A 17,490-nucleotide genomic window follows, 5' to 3' on the forward strand; every position below is an offset into this window, starting at 1 on the left:
TGAGACTCTCTCATTTTAACTTTGAAATGCACACAGGGTAATGGTGAAACATGTGGTGGCAGTCAAACAAACTCCAAGCATCTGAGTGTGTGACTCAGCAGTCAGGAAGGAGACACAACTGTTCTTCAGCCTGGGGTTAAAAGCTCAAATAAACACAGAGCCTGTGCGGTCTGCAGGAAATATGACACAAGCAGAACTGTCAGCGTTTGTCACTGCTGTTAAAGGAAACATATTTGAGCTAGTGTTACAATGACAATAATCATTAGCTTTTATGTGTTATATTAAATTAAACAAAGCCTTAAAAAGGCTTAAATAATTTATGTAAAGGACAAGAGCTGTGATTTTTTAAATAGGCAAAGGCATTTTTCAGAATGAACATGTTTGACATTTTTCAATATCGTATTGAGTGCAATGTCATTTAGTCATTATGAGCTGTACTAGAAAACCTGGCTTTGGCTAAACACTCAAAACCTTTAAATAAACACGGACTGAAAAGACTGCTGCCATGAACTGTCTGTGTGTGTGTGTGTGTGTGTGTGTGTGTGTGCGTGCGTACGTGTGTGTGTGTACTTGTTTTCATACATTGTGTGGTCCAAATGTCCCCACAATGATAGTAAAAGTCTCACACACTTACACCGATGGCCAGTCCCCACAATTCAAATAAATTATTAAACATACTAAATGATGTTTATTTAAAAATGTAAAAATGCAGAAGGTTTTCTTTGATGGTTACGTTTTGGGGTTGGGTTAGTGGAAGGCAATATACAGTTTGTCCAGTATAAAAATCATTACACCCTATGGAAAGTCCCCGCAATGTATAGAAACCTAAAGTGTGCGTGTGTGTGCATGTGCACAGTGAAAACATTTCATTGTTCTGAGATAAATGAGTCTCGAAGTATCTAGATAGTCTACTGTTTCTGGTAAAAAATTCAAAGTGCAAATCCATGGAAACTCAAACAGCTGATATTACCCACAACGCACAGCGAGAGGGCAGAGTTTAGTGACATTAATAAAATAAAAAAATATGCTTCATTGAATGTATTATAAATGTAAGCATACAGTAAACATTAAATACGAAATAATGAATGAATAAATATTTAAATGCAAAGAAAAGCTGTATTTTGATGCATTTACATTTACGCATTTGGCAGACATTTTTATGCAAAGCGACTTACATTGCATTATCCTATACAATTTTTTTGTTTAGTATGTGCAATACCCTGGGATCGAACCCACAATCTTGTCGTTGTTAGTGCCATGCTTTTACCACGGAGCTACAGGAAAGGCACGATGAACTTGACAGTTACCTATTACAATGTAATCTAGGCTACAACAGCCTCTTCCGTTGTATATGTCCCAGTGTGTGCATACTGTTTTGCTACAGACTAAAATGTATACACTTTTCCATAACAAAAATAGCACATAGCCTACTTTTAGCGCAATACTGTCAGACTGTGCACATGTGCATCATCAATACACACCCCAGTTCAGTAGGTTTTAAGGCGCGCAGATGGCACTAGGGACGGAGGGACATGACCCCCTCAGATTCGACAAATTCTTCAGAATCAGAGTAGGCCTGACGCACAGTAACAGGGTTGCCAACCCTCACGACTGTTTTCTCACGCACTCACGCCACACATCCATTTTCTCACACAGGATCCCACCCCCCATGTTTTCTGTGGCGTGTAACAAAATTTGTGATAGAAATGCCTAAAAGCCTATCTGTAGTTGTTGTTGGTGCTACAAACAGTCTAGCAGTGGACCTCAATGTTAAAATAAGGTGGCCATGTATGGCGTTATTATAATGACAAATGTCGCGAGCGCATTATTACAAGGCGAGAGCGCATTATTGTAATACGAGCGCGCGAATCTATCCGCTCGCACGCCGATTTCCTTTGCTCGTGCACAAAACTGGACGCGCGCTTTCAATTATACGCTGCTCTCTTATGAATTTTCTCTCCTCTCGCTCAGTGACCGTGTGCGCACTCAAAATGCGTTCCGTGCGTCCACGAATCCTTCGGTACTCTTGCTCTCGAGAGGTCCTCCTGCGTGTTCCAGGCATTATAGGCTGTCAAAAGTAGTCAACCAATCAGGGATAGGCTTCCACGGCGGGCCAATGAAAACGCGACCTCTTACATGGCATCTTATTGGTTGAAAGTGACTCGACGTTTTCAACGAAGCAAGATGGATCCACCACGTTCTCAGGTAACAATATTAATATATTTGATGCAACATTATTAGTCAAATGTGTATTAGAAATGAACGGGGCATTAGGATGCTTTGTAGGCTACATATAAACGTCAGTTTAACTACCATGTTATTCAGACAAAACAGGCCAACACCCTCAAGTTCATGTGGTCCTCATGCATGTCCTACACTAAACATAGTATTGTCAAAATAGTACTAAATTGATTACCGAACAATTTAGATTGGTGTCTTAAGTTAGCTTTATTCTAAAATAATATTTACTACAAGTAACGGTACATATCAAAACAATAATAGCACTGGAGCATTTGGAAAATCATATAATATTCTATACCTATTTGGTTATGCATTTAATGCGTTTGCAGACAGACACTGTAAGTGTTCTGCATTCAGTGTTCCAGAAGTTCAGGGCATAAAACTGAACTTCTATGCAATATACCAAACGCTCCCTTACCGTTCATTTATAATATACATTTGATTAATAATGTTGCATCAAATATATTAAAATTGTTACCTGAGAACGTGGTGGATCCAGAGGCGTATTAAGACCTCATGGTGCCCCCCATCCACCCACCTACCCACACGCAAGAATCCACTCATTAAAAGGTTTATATATTAAAAGATTTTATAAGAATGAAACTCAGCAATTTACAATGTACTATTTTACAAGAATTACACATTAACATGACACTTTTGTAGAAAAGAACACGAAAAACAACTCTTTTCATCAAGCATTTTTAACAATTAGGCCTACTGTAGTTAAGAGGTCGCGTTTTCATTGGCCCGCCGTGGAAGCCTATCCCTGATTGGTTGACTACTTTTGACAGCCTATGATGCCTGGAACACACAGGAGGACCTCTCGAGAGCAAGAGTACCAAAGGATTCGTGGACGCACGGCACGCATTTTGAGTGCGCACACGCTCACTGAGCGAGAGGAGAGAAAATTCATAAGAGAGCAGCGTATAATTGAAAGCGCGCGTCCAGTTTTGTGCACGAGCAAAGGAAATCGGCGTGCGAGCGGAGAGATTCGCGCGCTCGTATGACAAGAATGCGCTCTCGCCTTGTAATAATGCGCTCGCGACATTTGTCATTATAATAACGCCATAGCCATGCACTCAATGCACGGCCGCTTCCGCGTTTACACTCAGGGGGCGAAAACACATCCGCTGCCCCACTGGAAGCCATTGATCTCTACCTAGAGCTGTGAACATGACAGAGGAGAAGATGAATATTTGTACTCGCTGCTTACTCAAAGTTCGCCGGATTACAATAAATGATGTTCGTCAGCTTTGTGATACTGTCAGCGGCCCCCCTGTCAAGTAAAGAAGTAGGCTACTTTAAACTATCCGTTTAAAAATACATGGACAGCTTGGGCGCTATTGCTATTAGCACGTATCACGTAACGTTAAGGCTGGATAACACTGAATGACATCATCTTTACACCGAGTTTATCAACGATTTTCAGCCCTTAAATATATTTACCTTTAAACAACAAATTTGTATGAATCTGACCAGATATCAATAACACAGTTCCCGGTAAGACACATCTGTCATATGGCTCTAATATGCAGGTTTGCTGTAAAGAAACAGACAAAAATAGCACATAGCTTGGCTTTTAAAGGGTATAAATATTGTTTAAATACTGAATCGGTTTTTAATTTGTGACACAATTCACCTTAAGTTGATGACATTGATTTTTTTAATAAATGATAACGTTCTCACTTACCTCCCATTGTTATGTTACGAGTGTGATTTTCAAAGGTGATCAGGGAGAGGACGACATGTTTCAGAGTTATGATGAGGTCAGAGAAGACACAAAGTTTAGGAGCAGGACACACCAAAGGATAGCTGTGACCTAAAGCTTTAATTTATTGTTTAAATTTTGTGAAGTTTTCCAAGGATCACAGACAAAGTCGTACTGTTAACCACAAGAAATATGAGAAATAGTTAAGAGCCGGGATAACACGAGAAGAACAGGGACATCTTTTGAAATAGTAGTGAGCATTTCTACTGTGTATTGTGAGAATTTCATAGTCCAATCATTTTAAATATTTTACTTTACAATATTCCAATATGAAGCCTTATTTAAATCAAAAGCGTTTTTTTGACGTATTTAATAGTTTTTGTATTTGCATTTTACCTGACAATTTCTGTGTATCAGTTATTATATACAAGCTTACATTAATGGATCACATTTTGAAAATAGAATATCTTTATTGTCATGTCACAGCTGCATACAAAGACATTTTAGTTACACACAAAAAAGTACACACTAAGAACTAAGATATGGATGACTGCACAAGCACATATAATGCATATTACGTACAGTACAGAAATGTCATAAGTAGCCTATATATTTACGTTATTTTTATTTACATTACAATTTGTACAAATAAAACGAAATTAATGTATCCAGTGTTACGTTTATTCTTTAGCATTAGCTAACGCTAGCGCTTTCACCAATAGACCATATGATCTTCAGTAGCTGACGTGCTGTGGCTCAATCACATCTGCACTCTTAACGTGATGACAACAAACTGTAGTACCAGTTAAGGTTTAAATCCTTACGTGTAATAATGTAAATCCATGCTCGGAACATTAAATCTCTGTGAAGCTTCATAAAACGGGACACAGCCATGCCTGACGGAACCACGGTCACGTGTGTATTTAAACGCTGCAGGTCATGACTGAACTAAAGTTTTGCATTATAGCACCATTACATGTTTAATATATAGTATTTTAACAATAAATACGATGTATTTCACTAATCTATATTACATGTTAATTCCCCCCAAAACTGGTAAAGCACATTTGCTATGGGTGAATACAACCCGGAAGCTTTCCCGCCCCCTGAGATTTTCCCGGAAATACGTAGGCAGCACTCCATGCATTGAGTGTATTGGCTAATCAAATGTAAGAAGGCGGGAGTTACTGTTTACAGAGCCAGTGTGGTGGTGACCAATCAAATCAAAGAAGACAGCTTAGGTTCGAGTGCAACCAGCAGGACGTTAGAGGCTAAACATTCAATATTTTACCATTTTTAACAATATAAATGTTTAGCTGTAGCATCCACTGATGCAAACTACAAAAAGCCGTTTTAAATGGAAAATATGTAATTTACGTGAATCATGTAATGTACACATTGATTTACACAAGGTAAGAATGAAATTACAATGATTACGTCTTAAGAGAATTAAATGTTAATTTTATGTTTTTAACGAAAATGAGACAACCTCGATGACGTATGCTGTAGACAAAATGTGACCTCCGGAGGGCGCAGCTCTTGTCTGGTCTGTGCACAAAATTTAAAGGGACAGCTCCCGTAAAATTAATGAAAGTGATGAAATTGTTATCACAATACTTCTAATGCAAGATTTTTGTGTTTTTTTTATACAACTTTCTGCCATCCCATGCCCTCTGCAGTTCCTCCACCACCTTTTCCCAGATGTGGCAGATTAGTTTTGTTATTTATTTGTATGGCTAACGTTAGTCTTTTGCACTTAGCAAACACAGCAAAACGCGGAGAGCATAACTAGGTGAGTGGACAGAGATAGCGAATTACAACAAAAAGAATGGTTGGATAAATCAAACAATTTATCATCAGGAAATAATGTGTTATCTAGACTTGCAAAACTAAAATAGGGTCCTGGCATAACATTATCATCTAACCCAGTTAGGGCTGTCACGATTATTAAATAATCGTCTCATCGCGATTGTTTGGCCTCATCGGGATGGTTTCAGATCGCAATTATTGCACATCTCTATAGAAGACACTAGGGCATAGGCGTAATTTGCGGGTGGATGGGTGGGTCATGACCCCACCACTTTTTGCCAAAGTCAATTTTGTCCCCACCACTTATTGTAAGAAATAAAAAATACGGAGCGTCTATTTACCGTGCAAGAAGCCCGCTTTGTAAGCAGAGGCTATTTATACTAACCCCGCCCATCAGTTTCAGATTGGAATAGACAAAATGTAAGAAAGGCGCACGAAGTTTAACTGCTCCGGTGGCGTAGAGCGTAAAGCGTGTGTTACCTGCTTCGTGTCGTCGTGGGTTCGCGATTGTTGTTTGCTGAACCTTTTCCCTATCACATATCAGATTGTAAAGGTATTTATTTTTAATAAAATGATGAAAATATTTGAAAATGGCTGTTCAAGTCATACATGTACCAAACATTTTGCGCTTAATTGCACTTTGATGCTATATATTCGTCCTTATTGTTCTCGACATGCGGTTGCTATCGCCTATTGCAAGATTAATTACATTTTGATACTTCATAGAAAACTCCAATAAATGGAAAAAGTCACAACTTTGTAGTTTCATGAGTTCAAAACAAAATTTAGAAAGTTTGTTGTATATTTGTAGCCTATCTGGCAATGCCCGTAGTAATTAGTGAAAATAAGATTTTTAAAATATATTATTTCCACCTGTTTCCCCTGTATACTTGAATGTTTGTCCTTATTAGCAGGGGGTTGTCAAACACCAAATTTTTAACATGGGGAAAACACACATTCGTTTCAGTAGTTTTTGTTTCGTCACAAATTAATACGTTTACTTATGTACGGCAACAGCCATCCTTACATATAATAAAGCACAACATATAATTTAAAGCATATTGATGAAAACATGATATAGTTTAAAAACAAATGGAAGCAGATCTGATATGTGAAAATTTAGAATAGTGAGTTCAGCGGATTCGAACCTGCTTCACAGCTTTGTCAATATTATTTGTTATGCGCAGAGGTGGGTAGTAACGCGCTACATTTACTTCGTTACATTTACTTGAGTAACATTTAGGAAAATATGTACTTTTTAAGTAAAATTAAAAGTGTGTACTTTTACTCTTACTTGAGTAAATTTCTAATAGAAAATCTGTACTTTTACTTCGTTACATAACTTACATTGCGTGACGTTCCTTCGTTCCTTCATTTTAAAATATGCTTTTTAAAACGCGTTGTTTATTTCAAGGTTGTCGTCTCTTTTTACGGGCATTCCCGAGTGATCGATTCTTTTGAGTCGATTCTTTTGAAAGCATTAATTGAACAATGGGCAAAACCATTTGAATAGGCTAATGAATCAGTTCAAATGATTTGTTCAGTTCGCAGCACGATCTGAATCATCTGAAGCAGGATTACTCACTCCTCGTAGCGCGAAACTTAAGAACACGCAGAACACAAAGAGCGTTGGATGAAGTGGATATTAATCTATATCTATACAATCAAAACTGCAAATGTGTCATATTGTTTGCCAGCAATGATAAATGCCCGCCATATGCGCGCACCCGCGCGACCTGTTCGTCAGACACAGCAACATGCGCGTTACCTGTCAGACACAGAGACGTGGGCTTGCAGAAATATACATTTGAAGAACAGAAGGAAGAAAACTTGTTGATGGGCGTGTGGTTCACTGTTTACTGTTTGTTTACAAGTAAGAGCGTTTCACAACACACACGTGACACAACACGAGAAAACATGAGCTTTGTTCAAAAATGTGTATTTCATTTAAGAGAGCACTGCAGATGTTCTAGATCATCTTAGGAAATGCTCTGAGTTTAGTTCATGCTTTAGTTTGACATGGTCTATTATTCTAAATAAGTTGTGTAAACTACATTGACATCAGGACTAGATGAAATTTACAGAAATGCTTGTCTCTTCTGTGTTTGTCTATTCTTTAGTCTCTCTAGTATATTGCAAAGATATCTGCTTATGATAATTAAAAATATTGATTAAAATGTAATATTAAAATATTGGCGTTAATATTAATTTATGTAGTAGGCCTATATAATCAGATACAAAGTAACTAAGTAACTAGCTACTTGAGTAGTTTTTTCATTGCATACTTTTTTACTTTTACTCAAGTAATTTTTAAAATAGTGACTTTTACTTTTACTTGAGTAACAATTTCTCTAGTTACTTGTACTTTTACTTGAGTAAAGATTTTGGCTACTCTACCCACCTCTGTTATGCGTCTTTCGCACTAACGTTACACCACTGAAGCCGTCGATAAAGCGGCGCAGTTTTTATACTGTTTTCTAGAGGATTCACCTACATGTTTCGCGCTTGTGACGTCCATGAATATTCCCGACGAGTTTTATTACAGAAACAATTTATTAAAGTATTGTTTGTGTCGTCTTTGTCCCCACCACTTATTGCAAAACAAAGTTACACTGCATAGGGGGAGCTGTAGTGCCTGCATATTACATATTTTAGTGTATTTATTGTAACTTAAGCATTGTAATACTTGTACCACCACAACACAATAAAAACTAAAGGATATACCATAAAAATAACCTGCAGTACAATTTAATATTATTTAAGATAATCTCAGTGTGAAAACCAGTCTACCAAAATTTAATTAACATAGAAGTAAAATTTTATTGTAGAGTGAGAAAAAGTCAGACTAGAAGCATTTCTATGACTGATAGCATTTTAATGGTGGCTTCACTCCTGATCAATTGACTTAATTTACAAGTATTTGGCGGTTGTATTATTGATAGGTAAAAGCCTAAACCTTAAATATATGATACACCAATATTTTCCGATGTATTTCCAAGAATATGTATATATATATATATATATATATATATTTAGAACAATATGGTCGTTTCAAAGCTGAATCAAAAATGTATGCGAATTAAATGTCAAAGCTCTAAAACAGACAATTAATCGTCATAATCACAATGATTTACTAGACAATTAATCGTCAGCCAAATTTCATAATCGTGACAGCCCTAAACCCAGTGTGCTGTATACGTTTACTGAGGAAAATTGACTGATTTATGTTTAAATGTTTAACTAAAACATATTTTGCATGAAGTTTTGGTGGCTGAATGGCATACTAGACAAATAACAGTTTGATCATGCATTGCTAGTGTTGATCAGAGTGGTCTTTGTTCATTGTTGTTTATCCATGATTTCAAATAAGAATCCTCCAATGGATTTTTAGTGCAAACCATTAGCCCAAATTACGCAAAATAACTAACTGCGTTGAAATAATTTGCTGACAGCTTGGTCCCCCCAGTTAAAAAATCCCATCTGCGCCCCTGTAGGTGGTGGTAATGCAGCAGAATAGTCAATAAACAACAACAAAAATTTCACATGCAAGATTCTTGCATGTGAACATTCTTTGCTTGATGTTATATTAGTGATAATAATGATGTATATAACGTTCAGTTACAAAGACTGATCGTCAAATACATCTCGGATGGCCTGAGGGTGAGTAAATTAACAACATTTTTTTTTGGGGGGGTGAATTATCCCTTAGTTCAATGTTCAATGAAGTCAATGTTATTCTTGCTGTGGGATATATTATATAGCCTTTAAAAAAATGGAGGCCAGCTATTTACCTTCAACTATGTGAACAGACTTAGTATAATAAATGACATTAGTTTGCCTAAAAATAATTACTGTGATTATTAGGTGGTGTTATTGAATAAAACGTCCCAAATTTATTAAAAAAACAATTTGTGTTGTGTCTAACAGCACCACTTAACCATGTAGTGTTTATGCTTTATTGCATATGAAATCAGCTGATGTTACTATCTGAGCCAACAGGAAAACATAACTACAAGGTAGCGATTTCGTTTGAATTTGAAACTCTAACCTAACCTAACCCAAAACACAAAAGCAAGCATGAAGGTCTCCATTGTGGAAGATATTTGAGAGATTACACCTGTCACTTATTTGGTGCCACTTGACCAAATAAACATGCTTTATATTTATCAGCATCACCATTATCAGGCCCCCAGTGAATAACCAATGCTGTCTGCGGTGCATTTTGGGTAAAGGGATTTGATGTCTTCTGGTTTGTCATTGTTTCATTTGTCTGTTGCAATAATACAGGGTTATATTGTGTATGCAGTGCTCGGTAGGTGGGGCTGATGAATTGGATGTTAGTCCATTGTGAACATCTTCTGTATTATGCAGTCAACTGGCCAAGGCTACAGTAAGTCACTGGACAACAATAAAACATTGAACGTCTCCTTGAAAACATCACACTCTTTTGTTGTACTGTTAACAAATCAATTCCATGCAAACTATAGACGGTTTCATCGGACACACGCGCCTGCCCCGAAGTTAACTTAAAGTCTGTGCTCGGTTATAATAGAACCATTTATTTTTAATTTAGAATAGTATTCATTTATATTTATTTATATTATATTTATTCATTTATTTGAATATTTTTTGTATTAAATTAAGTTAAACATCTATAAACTGTTAATAAGTAACCTACCCTTAAATCCCTGATGTAGGTTTGCATGACACTATTTCCATCACACTTTCCTGCATCCAAGTGAACACATGCAATTGTTGCATAAAATGACTTTTTCTACCTGATTTAAACTATAAAAGTAACTTTGCTGTTGTAACAATGCAGTCAGGTAAATGTAACAAAAGAATTCTGTTTTAACTTCACGTAGAGCTGAAGATGGACACATTCAATGCATTCACACTATTCCTAGTAGGAAAGTAAGACTTTTTTTACACTTGTCTGATGCTGAGCTCCTCCTACCTACTGTACACCCTGAACAGTTTTAATCATTCTTAACATTGATTAATGTTTTGCAGCACGCCAAAAAGGTTAACCGTTATTACCAATCAAGCAGACTTCTGGTAAACAACAATATCACAACATCGCCTGAAGAAAGGACAGTGCTGGGATTAACACTGACAAAAGACAAAAATGAATCCGTTGCTGTAAAGGGAGGATAAACAATAGATGTTTTCCCTACTACCCTGCCTGGATTTTATTTGCATCTGCCTATATGATATACTGTCAGGAGCAAGAAAAGTAGGAGCAACAATTGCTTCTGACTTGTTTGAAGATTTATCAAGAGTCATACATTTTACTTGTTCTGTTTTGTCCTTACAATAGCTGGAGATGGTTTGCAATGGAAATAGTTCTGTTGATATGTATCACTGCACCAATTTCACAGACAAGAGGAACTTCTCTATACATCTACACAGACCAGTTGCGTTTGTAAATTTTATACAGATATCATTTGCGCATTTTAGTATTTGCTTTAAAGTCAGAGCTGGTTATGTGTTATAAGACGCCAGTATCGCCTTTTCATACATTTTAGTACAATTCACAATGTGTGAATTCTTACAAATTAGCCACCTCGTAAAATTGTTACGGATTCCTGTGAGACCAAGCTGGAAATTGATGCTGGTCTAAGCTGGCCTTTTACCAAAAATATACCACACAGTGCCTCCGCAAATTTTTCTTCCAGACAGAAAAAAACCTCTTGGCCCTGGCCCTTGGATCTGGTTCAGTCGTTGTTTTCTATTGCAAGCACATCTTCATAATTTAAGATCCTACCAGGCTAACAGATCCACAGAGATGAGTCACAGTCTTGCCTCTTTTCAACTGGATCTATTGATTTATTTCAAGCACCTCAACTATCGTCATGATTCAAAGTCCTCAGGTGTATCCACGCCGTGGCTTCAACAAATACCCAACTGGCATTTTGTAAGAGAGCACTCATGAATAATTAACTTGCCAGGAGCTTGTTGAGAAATGTCACATATGGCCAATTGTTATCTAGGTTCTTGAGCCACAGGGTATTGAAACATGGACCTGGTAATAATTTAAAAGGCTGAAGGTGGTTATTGTCAGCGATGGACAATCATATTAAAAGGTTTTTGATTCCTCAGGTAATTTCTGAGATTTATCATACCATTTTATCAATTTCAATCCACAAACAAAGCTAAATCCATCATCAGGAACATAGATAACAGAGTTCAAATGAAGAGTGTGCTTACTGTATGCTAAGATCAATAGAATCCATCACTTTGCCATTTGTTTCCCAAGCCCCATTGAAGGTTTTCCTGGAACCACCATTTGCCTGCTATTTGATTCTAAGTAATCCTCGTAAATGCTTGTCCTTGTGCTATTCCCACATGCTATCGAATCACGATAATCTCCATGACCACTTTGTACGATATTGTGAAGTAATGTTGGAATGAGTTCTTTTCTTGGTGCTCCATCTAGCAGGTTACCCTTTACCACACCAGCAATCAAAGACCCCATCAGAATCAGCCCAGACAGCCTATAACCGTGTCCTCGCCCCATAATCAGAGATTCAGATAAACACTTGTGTGCCATGTGACAAACTTACTGTGAGGCATTTTCATAATCACCCACAGCGGAGTACACGCAAGAAGCAATCAGCCCGGCCGAGCACCTGACACAGCATGAAGCTCTCATCAGCCGAGCCTGTTTCGGCCTTCTGAGGAGAACCAGATGGACTCCTACACCTGCTCTGAACGAAGGAAACCTATTTACAGACCTCTAAAGACGGCCCCTTTATGTTTTTTTGAGGTTGTAATAGTTAAGAGTTAAACATTTAAACAAGAGTTATTTTAGCTATCTGGCAGAAACTATTTATTTGTGTTTGCCCACGTTTGCATGTATTTGCCAGAACTTGTTTGGTTTCAAAACCCAGTGAGCCGCCGTACAGTACAAGGCAGTTTATAAAATGGTCAGTTCTGGTCCTTTATTTTGATTGGTTGAGTCATGTTCTAAGACAGAAGAAGCTGTTTTATTTTATGAAAAGCAATAAGCCTCAAGAAGCATTGGGTTACAGTGCATTTTATAACAGCTAAGGTGCTTTGTTAGGCATGACCAGTGCTGGGAAAGTAACTCTGAAAAAGTAATTAATTACTAGATACTAATTACATATTCAATAGTGTAATTAGATTACTGTACAAATTACTCTCTACAAAAAGTATTTAATTACTTATTACTAATACTTTCCATATCCTTTGTCAACCTTGATTAGTTAAGTGATTCAAGGATAGACATGAAACGGCTCTTTTAATTCATTCAAATAAATAATATAAAACTACATAAAGTAGTATTATTAACTGTAATACTGAAGTATTACAAATGTGATAATTATAGATTAAAGCACGGATTTTAAAAATAGACTTTGAATTTTGATGTCAATTCCACTATTGCACACACATACAGTATATTATACAAAGTATTTAGTTTAATTTAGGGATGCATGATAAATTATCTGCCATATCGGTATCGGACGATAAATGATCATTTTTAATGTTATCGTATCGGCCAATAATAAAATTTAGGAATTTAGATATATTATTATTATTCAAGGGAAAAGTAATTAAATTACACTAACTAATTACTAAATAACTAGTTACACCCAACACTGGGCATGACACAAATCTGCAAATAAATAGTTTCTGACAAATATGACTTTATTTGGAAGTCATATACGCCGAGCAAATGATTTAAACAATATGTAAGAACAAGCAGTATATTGTTTTTAGGCCTATTTCCACCAAATGAAAGGGCAACATCACATATCTCCTTTGTGGAGACACGATTGACCAACTCCAAGAGAAAAATTATAAATATTTTAATCATACTAGAGCTTTTTATGTCTATTAGAGTATTGTATTACTAATTCAAAGTTTTTGCAATCAGTTTGTACAACTTGTGTGCTTTGCATTTAGAGTTGCTGTCTAGAGCATTCCAAGTCATTTACAAAACTCAGTCTTGAAAGGTTGCTGTCAGGCACTGGCAGGCATTTGTAACCTGCTGATACTTTGTCAAGTTTGAATGCACTTTCAGTTACTTTAAATAAATGCCCACCAAATGTATGTAAAGGGAACAATGTGTAGGAAAGAATAAATGGTTACAGAAATGATGGACAGTCAAAAATTTTCTGAATAGAAAATGAAAAAATCGAGTGTCATTAATAAACCACAAGCACCTTCAAAGCACTTCTTCAGAATAATGTCTGATGAAAATAATTTGACAGATTCTCTGCAAAAGCAGATTGGATTTCTGGAATGCTTTTTTCTTTTTCTGTGTGCAGTGGAATTGGCTTTTAATAAATCTGCAGTCATTTCTGCAGTTCTGTTGATGAGACTCAAGGCAGGAACTGGTTGGGATGTACAGCAAAGACATGAGATGATGTTTTGTATATGTAACCCACAGTTATAAGACCCCAAATATGCATTAGGGTGTACTCTCAAAAATCAACTTTCTTGTCTCTCAGAAACATGAAAAACTTAAAGGTAAAGTTCACCCAAAAAATAAAGGTGTATCATGATTTACTCACATTCAAGTTGTTCCAAATCTGTATAAATTTCTTTATTCTATTGAACACAAATCAAGATATTTGCAAGAATGGTAGCAACTGACATTTCTGGGACATCATTGACTACCATAGTAGGAAAAATTATTGCATATGAAGATATTTTGAGTAATTTAGGAAAGCAAAAAGTTCTGGTGCACCTTTGACTACCATTTTAACTTTTTTCTACCATGGTAGTCAAGGATGCCATAAAAACGTCTTGGTTACTTATGTAACCTCAGTTCCCTGATGGAGGGAATGAGACGTTGTGTCAAACCAACAGAATGGGGTTTGATCTTGACAACCTATCATCTCTGATTGTACTTTTAAAATGCCAATGAAGTTGGCGAATAGCATGGCATGCCAGTCTCCGCCCCGTACATACGGGTATATAAAGGAAGATGGCATGCCCATTCATTCACCTTTGGGCTGAGGAACCTGAGAGGCATTCCCGGTCGCTGCAGCGGACGGCGAATCATTGTGGCATGAAGGACACAATGTCTCGTTCCCTCCATCAGGGAACTGAGGTTACATACGTAACCAAGACGTTCCCTTTCTGTCGGTCTCTCGGCGTTGTGTCGAACCGACAGAATGGGGTTCCTATACGAAACGCCACGGCGCTGCTCTGCGTCAAGAGTTCCAGCGGAGCGACACTGACAGGCCTAGGCGAGTCACAAGTGAGCGCAGTCGCGAATCGTAACCTTCCAGTGGTGTAGTAAGACATCAATGCTTGGATTACGACAAGAGGCTCTTACTAACGGCAGTACATGCGGTGGCCTTTGCTACTCTAGGGGCGAGATAGCTGGGAAGCACTATCCCCTCGCCTGAGGGGAGAATGCTACGGAGACCACATCTGCCGTAGGGAGAATAAACGTGGAATACCTACATGGTCTCACCAGTGGGAGAACTCATGGGAGTAGTAGTGTGGGGTCCCAAGAGGGGTGCACAGAAGTGGTGCAGTCCACCGAGGGGAGGTCACAGTTCACCGATAGGGGAACCAAGAGTGAGGAACATCAGACGGGACTACACAAAGAGGGGAGTCACTACGTGTGGAGCACTAGCTCAAGTAAGGGTTCGCCTTGTGAGGGAAACTCACCTATCCTGGGCCTGGAATACGAGCCACTCTGCCCGGCTCATAAGCTCGAAGTGCTTAGTGATGGATGGAATGCCTATACTTCGTCCAGTGGAGGAAGTAGGGAAGCTGGAACAGCACACTGACTCACCTGATGAAGGGGAGAAGGCGCTTCGCAGGCGTACACCCAGCCGGCAGTCGGTCTTACCTGGTGTGTAAGACGTGGGCAGACACCGGCTCTACACGAAGGTTGTAGAACCTCGCGAATGTACTGGGCGTATCCCAACCCGCAGCTCTGCAGATGTCTGCCAGAGAGGCGCCCTGAGCCAGTGCCCATGAGCAGCGAAGCAGGTATCCAGGTACCAAGAATCCAGCCGTGAGCACTGCAGGGAATGCCGTATCCAAGAACGCTACCTCAGCATGTTGGAGACCCAGACATGTGATGCAGGTATCGCCAACTTCATTGGCCTTATAAAGTACAATCAGAGATGATAGGTTCTCAAGATCAAACCCCATTCTGTCGGTTCGACACAATGTCGAGAGACCGAGAGAAAGGGAACTGTCAGTTGCTAACATTCTTCCAAATACAGTATCTTTCTTTGTACAATTTTAAAATTGTAAGATAACAAACATCAAAATAGTTGCATCTTCTTAGTGTAGTGGGTCCAATCACATGTCCCCCCGGAACGTATAATAGGGGAACATTCTTGTGTGCCTGCGTATCGCTGTGCGCCTTGTCCGAGGGCTGTCCCTTCCGGGCGTAANTAAACTCGAAAAAAAAAATGCTGGTGTAAAATAACCAAATTTGGGTTATTTTGGTAACCCAACGCTGTGTCAAATATGGAAAAACCCAGCGTTGGTTTAAATATTTAACCAAACACGCTGGGTTGTTTTATTTAACTCAACTATTGGTTAAAAATAATTACATTGGTGGTTAAAAACCAACCCGAAATGTTTGTATATAATAATAATAATTAAAAAAAAAATCACAGAGAATTACTAGAGGCCACAGTAAAAATCAAAAGGTGAATATTTATTAAGGAAGAACATTAAAATGCAAGAAATGTAAGGAATTCATAAAAAGCATGCTATTTTTTAATGAAAAATAAAATAGCATATAAAACATTTTAATACAATTTTGGTTTATAAATATACGAAAAAAAAACATCAATAAATTACATTAGCTTTGATTTTAACATTTACATTAAACAAGGTTATCAAAGTGTCACAAATAAAATGCTTTATGTATAATACCAAGGAGTGCGTCGGAATGGAACGCAGTGAAAGGCTTGATGGAACTGACTGCCATCCCCAAGACCACAGACAAAGGGGAAGGGTTTTGCAAGCTCAGCGTTCTTCAAGTATTTCACCATGTTGACCCCAACCTGTTAAAACAGAAGAACGTAAATAACATACAACTCACCTATACATGCACAACGCAGCATTATATACAACATCAATTGTTCCTATTTTATATATCATGCAGTTGACTCAAATGACATTCTACATTAATTTGCATAATTAGTCCATATAATCCATACAGTATGTCCTTTGTTGAAACCTAGTCCTCACAACATGCAAGGCCCACGTACGGCTTAGCAACGGCAGACACCAGAAGAGCGAAAGGTCCTTTACGCTTTGCATAAAAGAAACGAGCGAGGTATATTTATAAAAATATAATCGATTAGCTGGATCGATTATTGGAGCCACCATGACAGATGCCGACAGTATGAACGTATGCTTTTTGACACGATGCTCGCGTATCGACTATCAACCTTAAACTGATATAAAGATGCGTAGTGAACTAAATGACTTACATAAATCACACATTGCAGAGGAAATGAACGAGACGTTTTAGTTATTCAAAAGTTGTAGAACAACATGGGCATACAGGCTAGCAAACCAAAGCTAACGAAGCTAGATGCAACTTTTCATGTCATGTGAACCGCTCAATTTTGCATATATACTCTGGAGTACAGTAATAGTTTTATAGATTAAAAACTATCAAACATACCTTTTTTCTATAAGAAAGAATAAAAACTGTACTCGCTGAAAGACACTTGTTCCTGTCTGAGGCGATTCAAATGCCTGTGAAGGTAGTGTCA

The sequence above is a fragment of the Triplophysa rosa genome, linkage group LG23 (genome assembly GCF_024868665.1).
Source record: "Triplophysa rosa linkage group LG23, Trosa_1v2, whole genome shotgun sequence".
In the NCBI taxonomy this organism is placed as follows: domain Eukaryota; kingdom Metazoa; phylum Chordata; class Actinopteri; order Cypriniformes; family Nemacheilidae; genus Triplophysa; species Triplophysa rosa.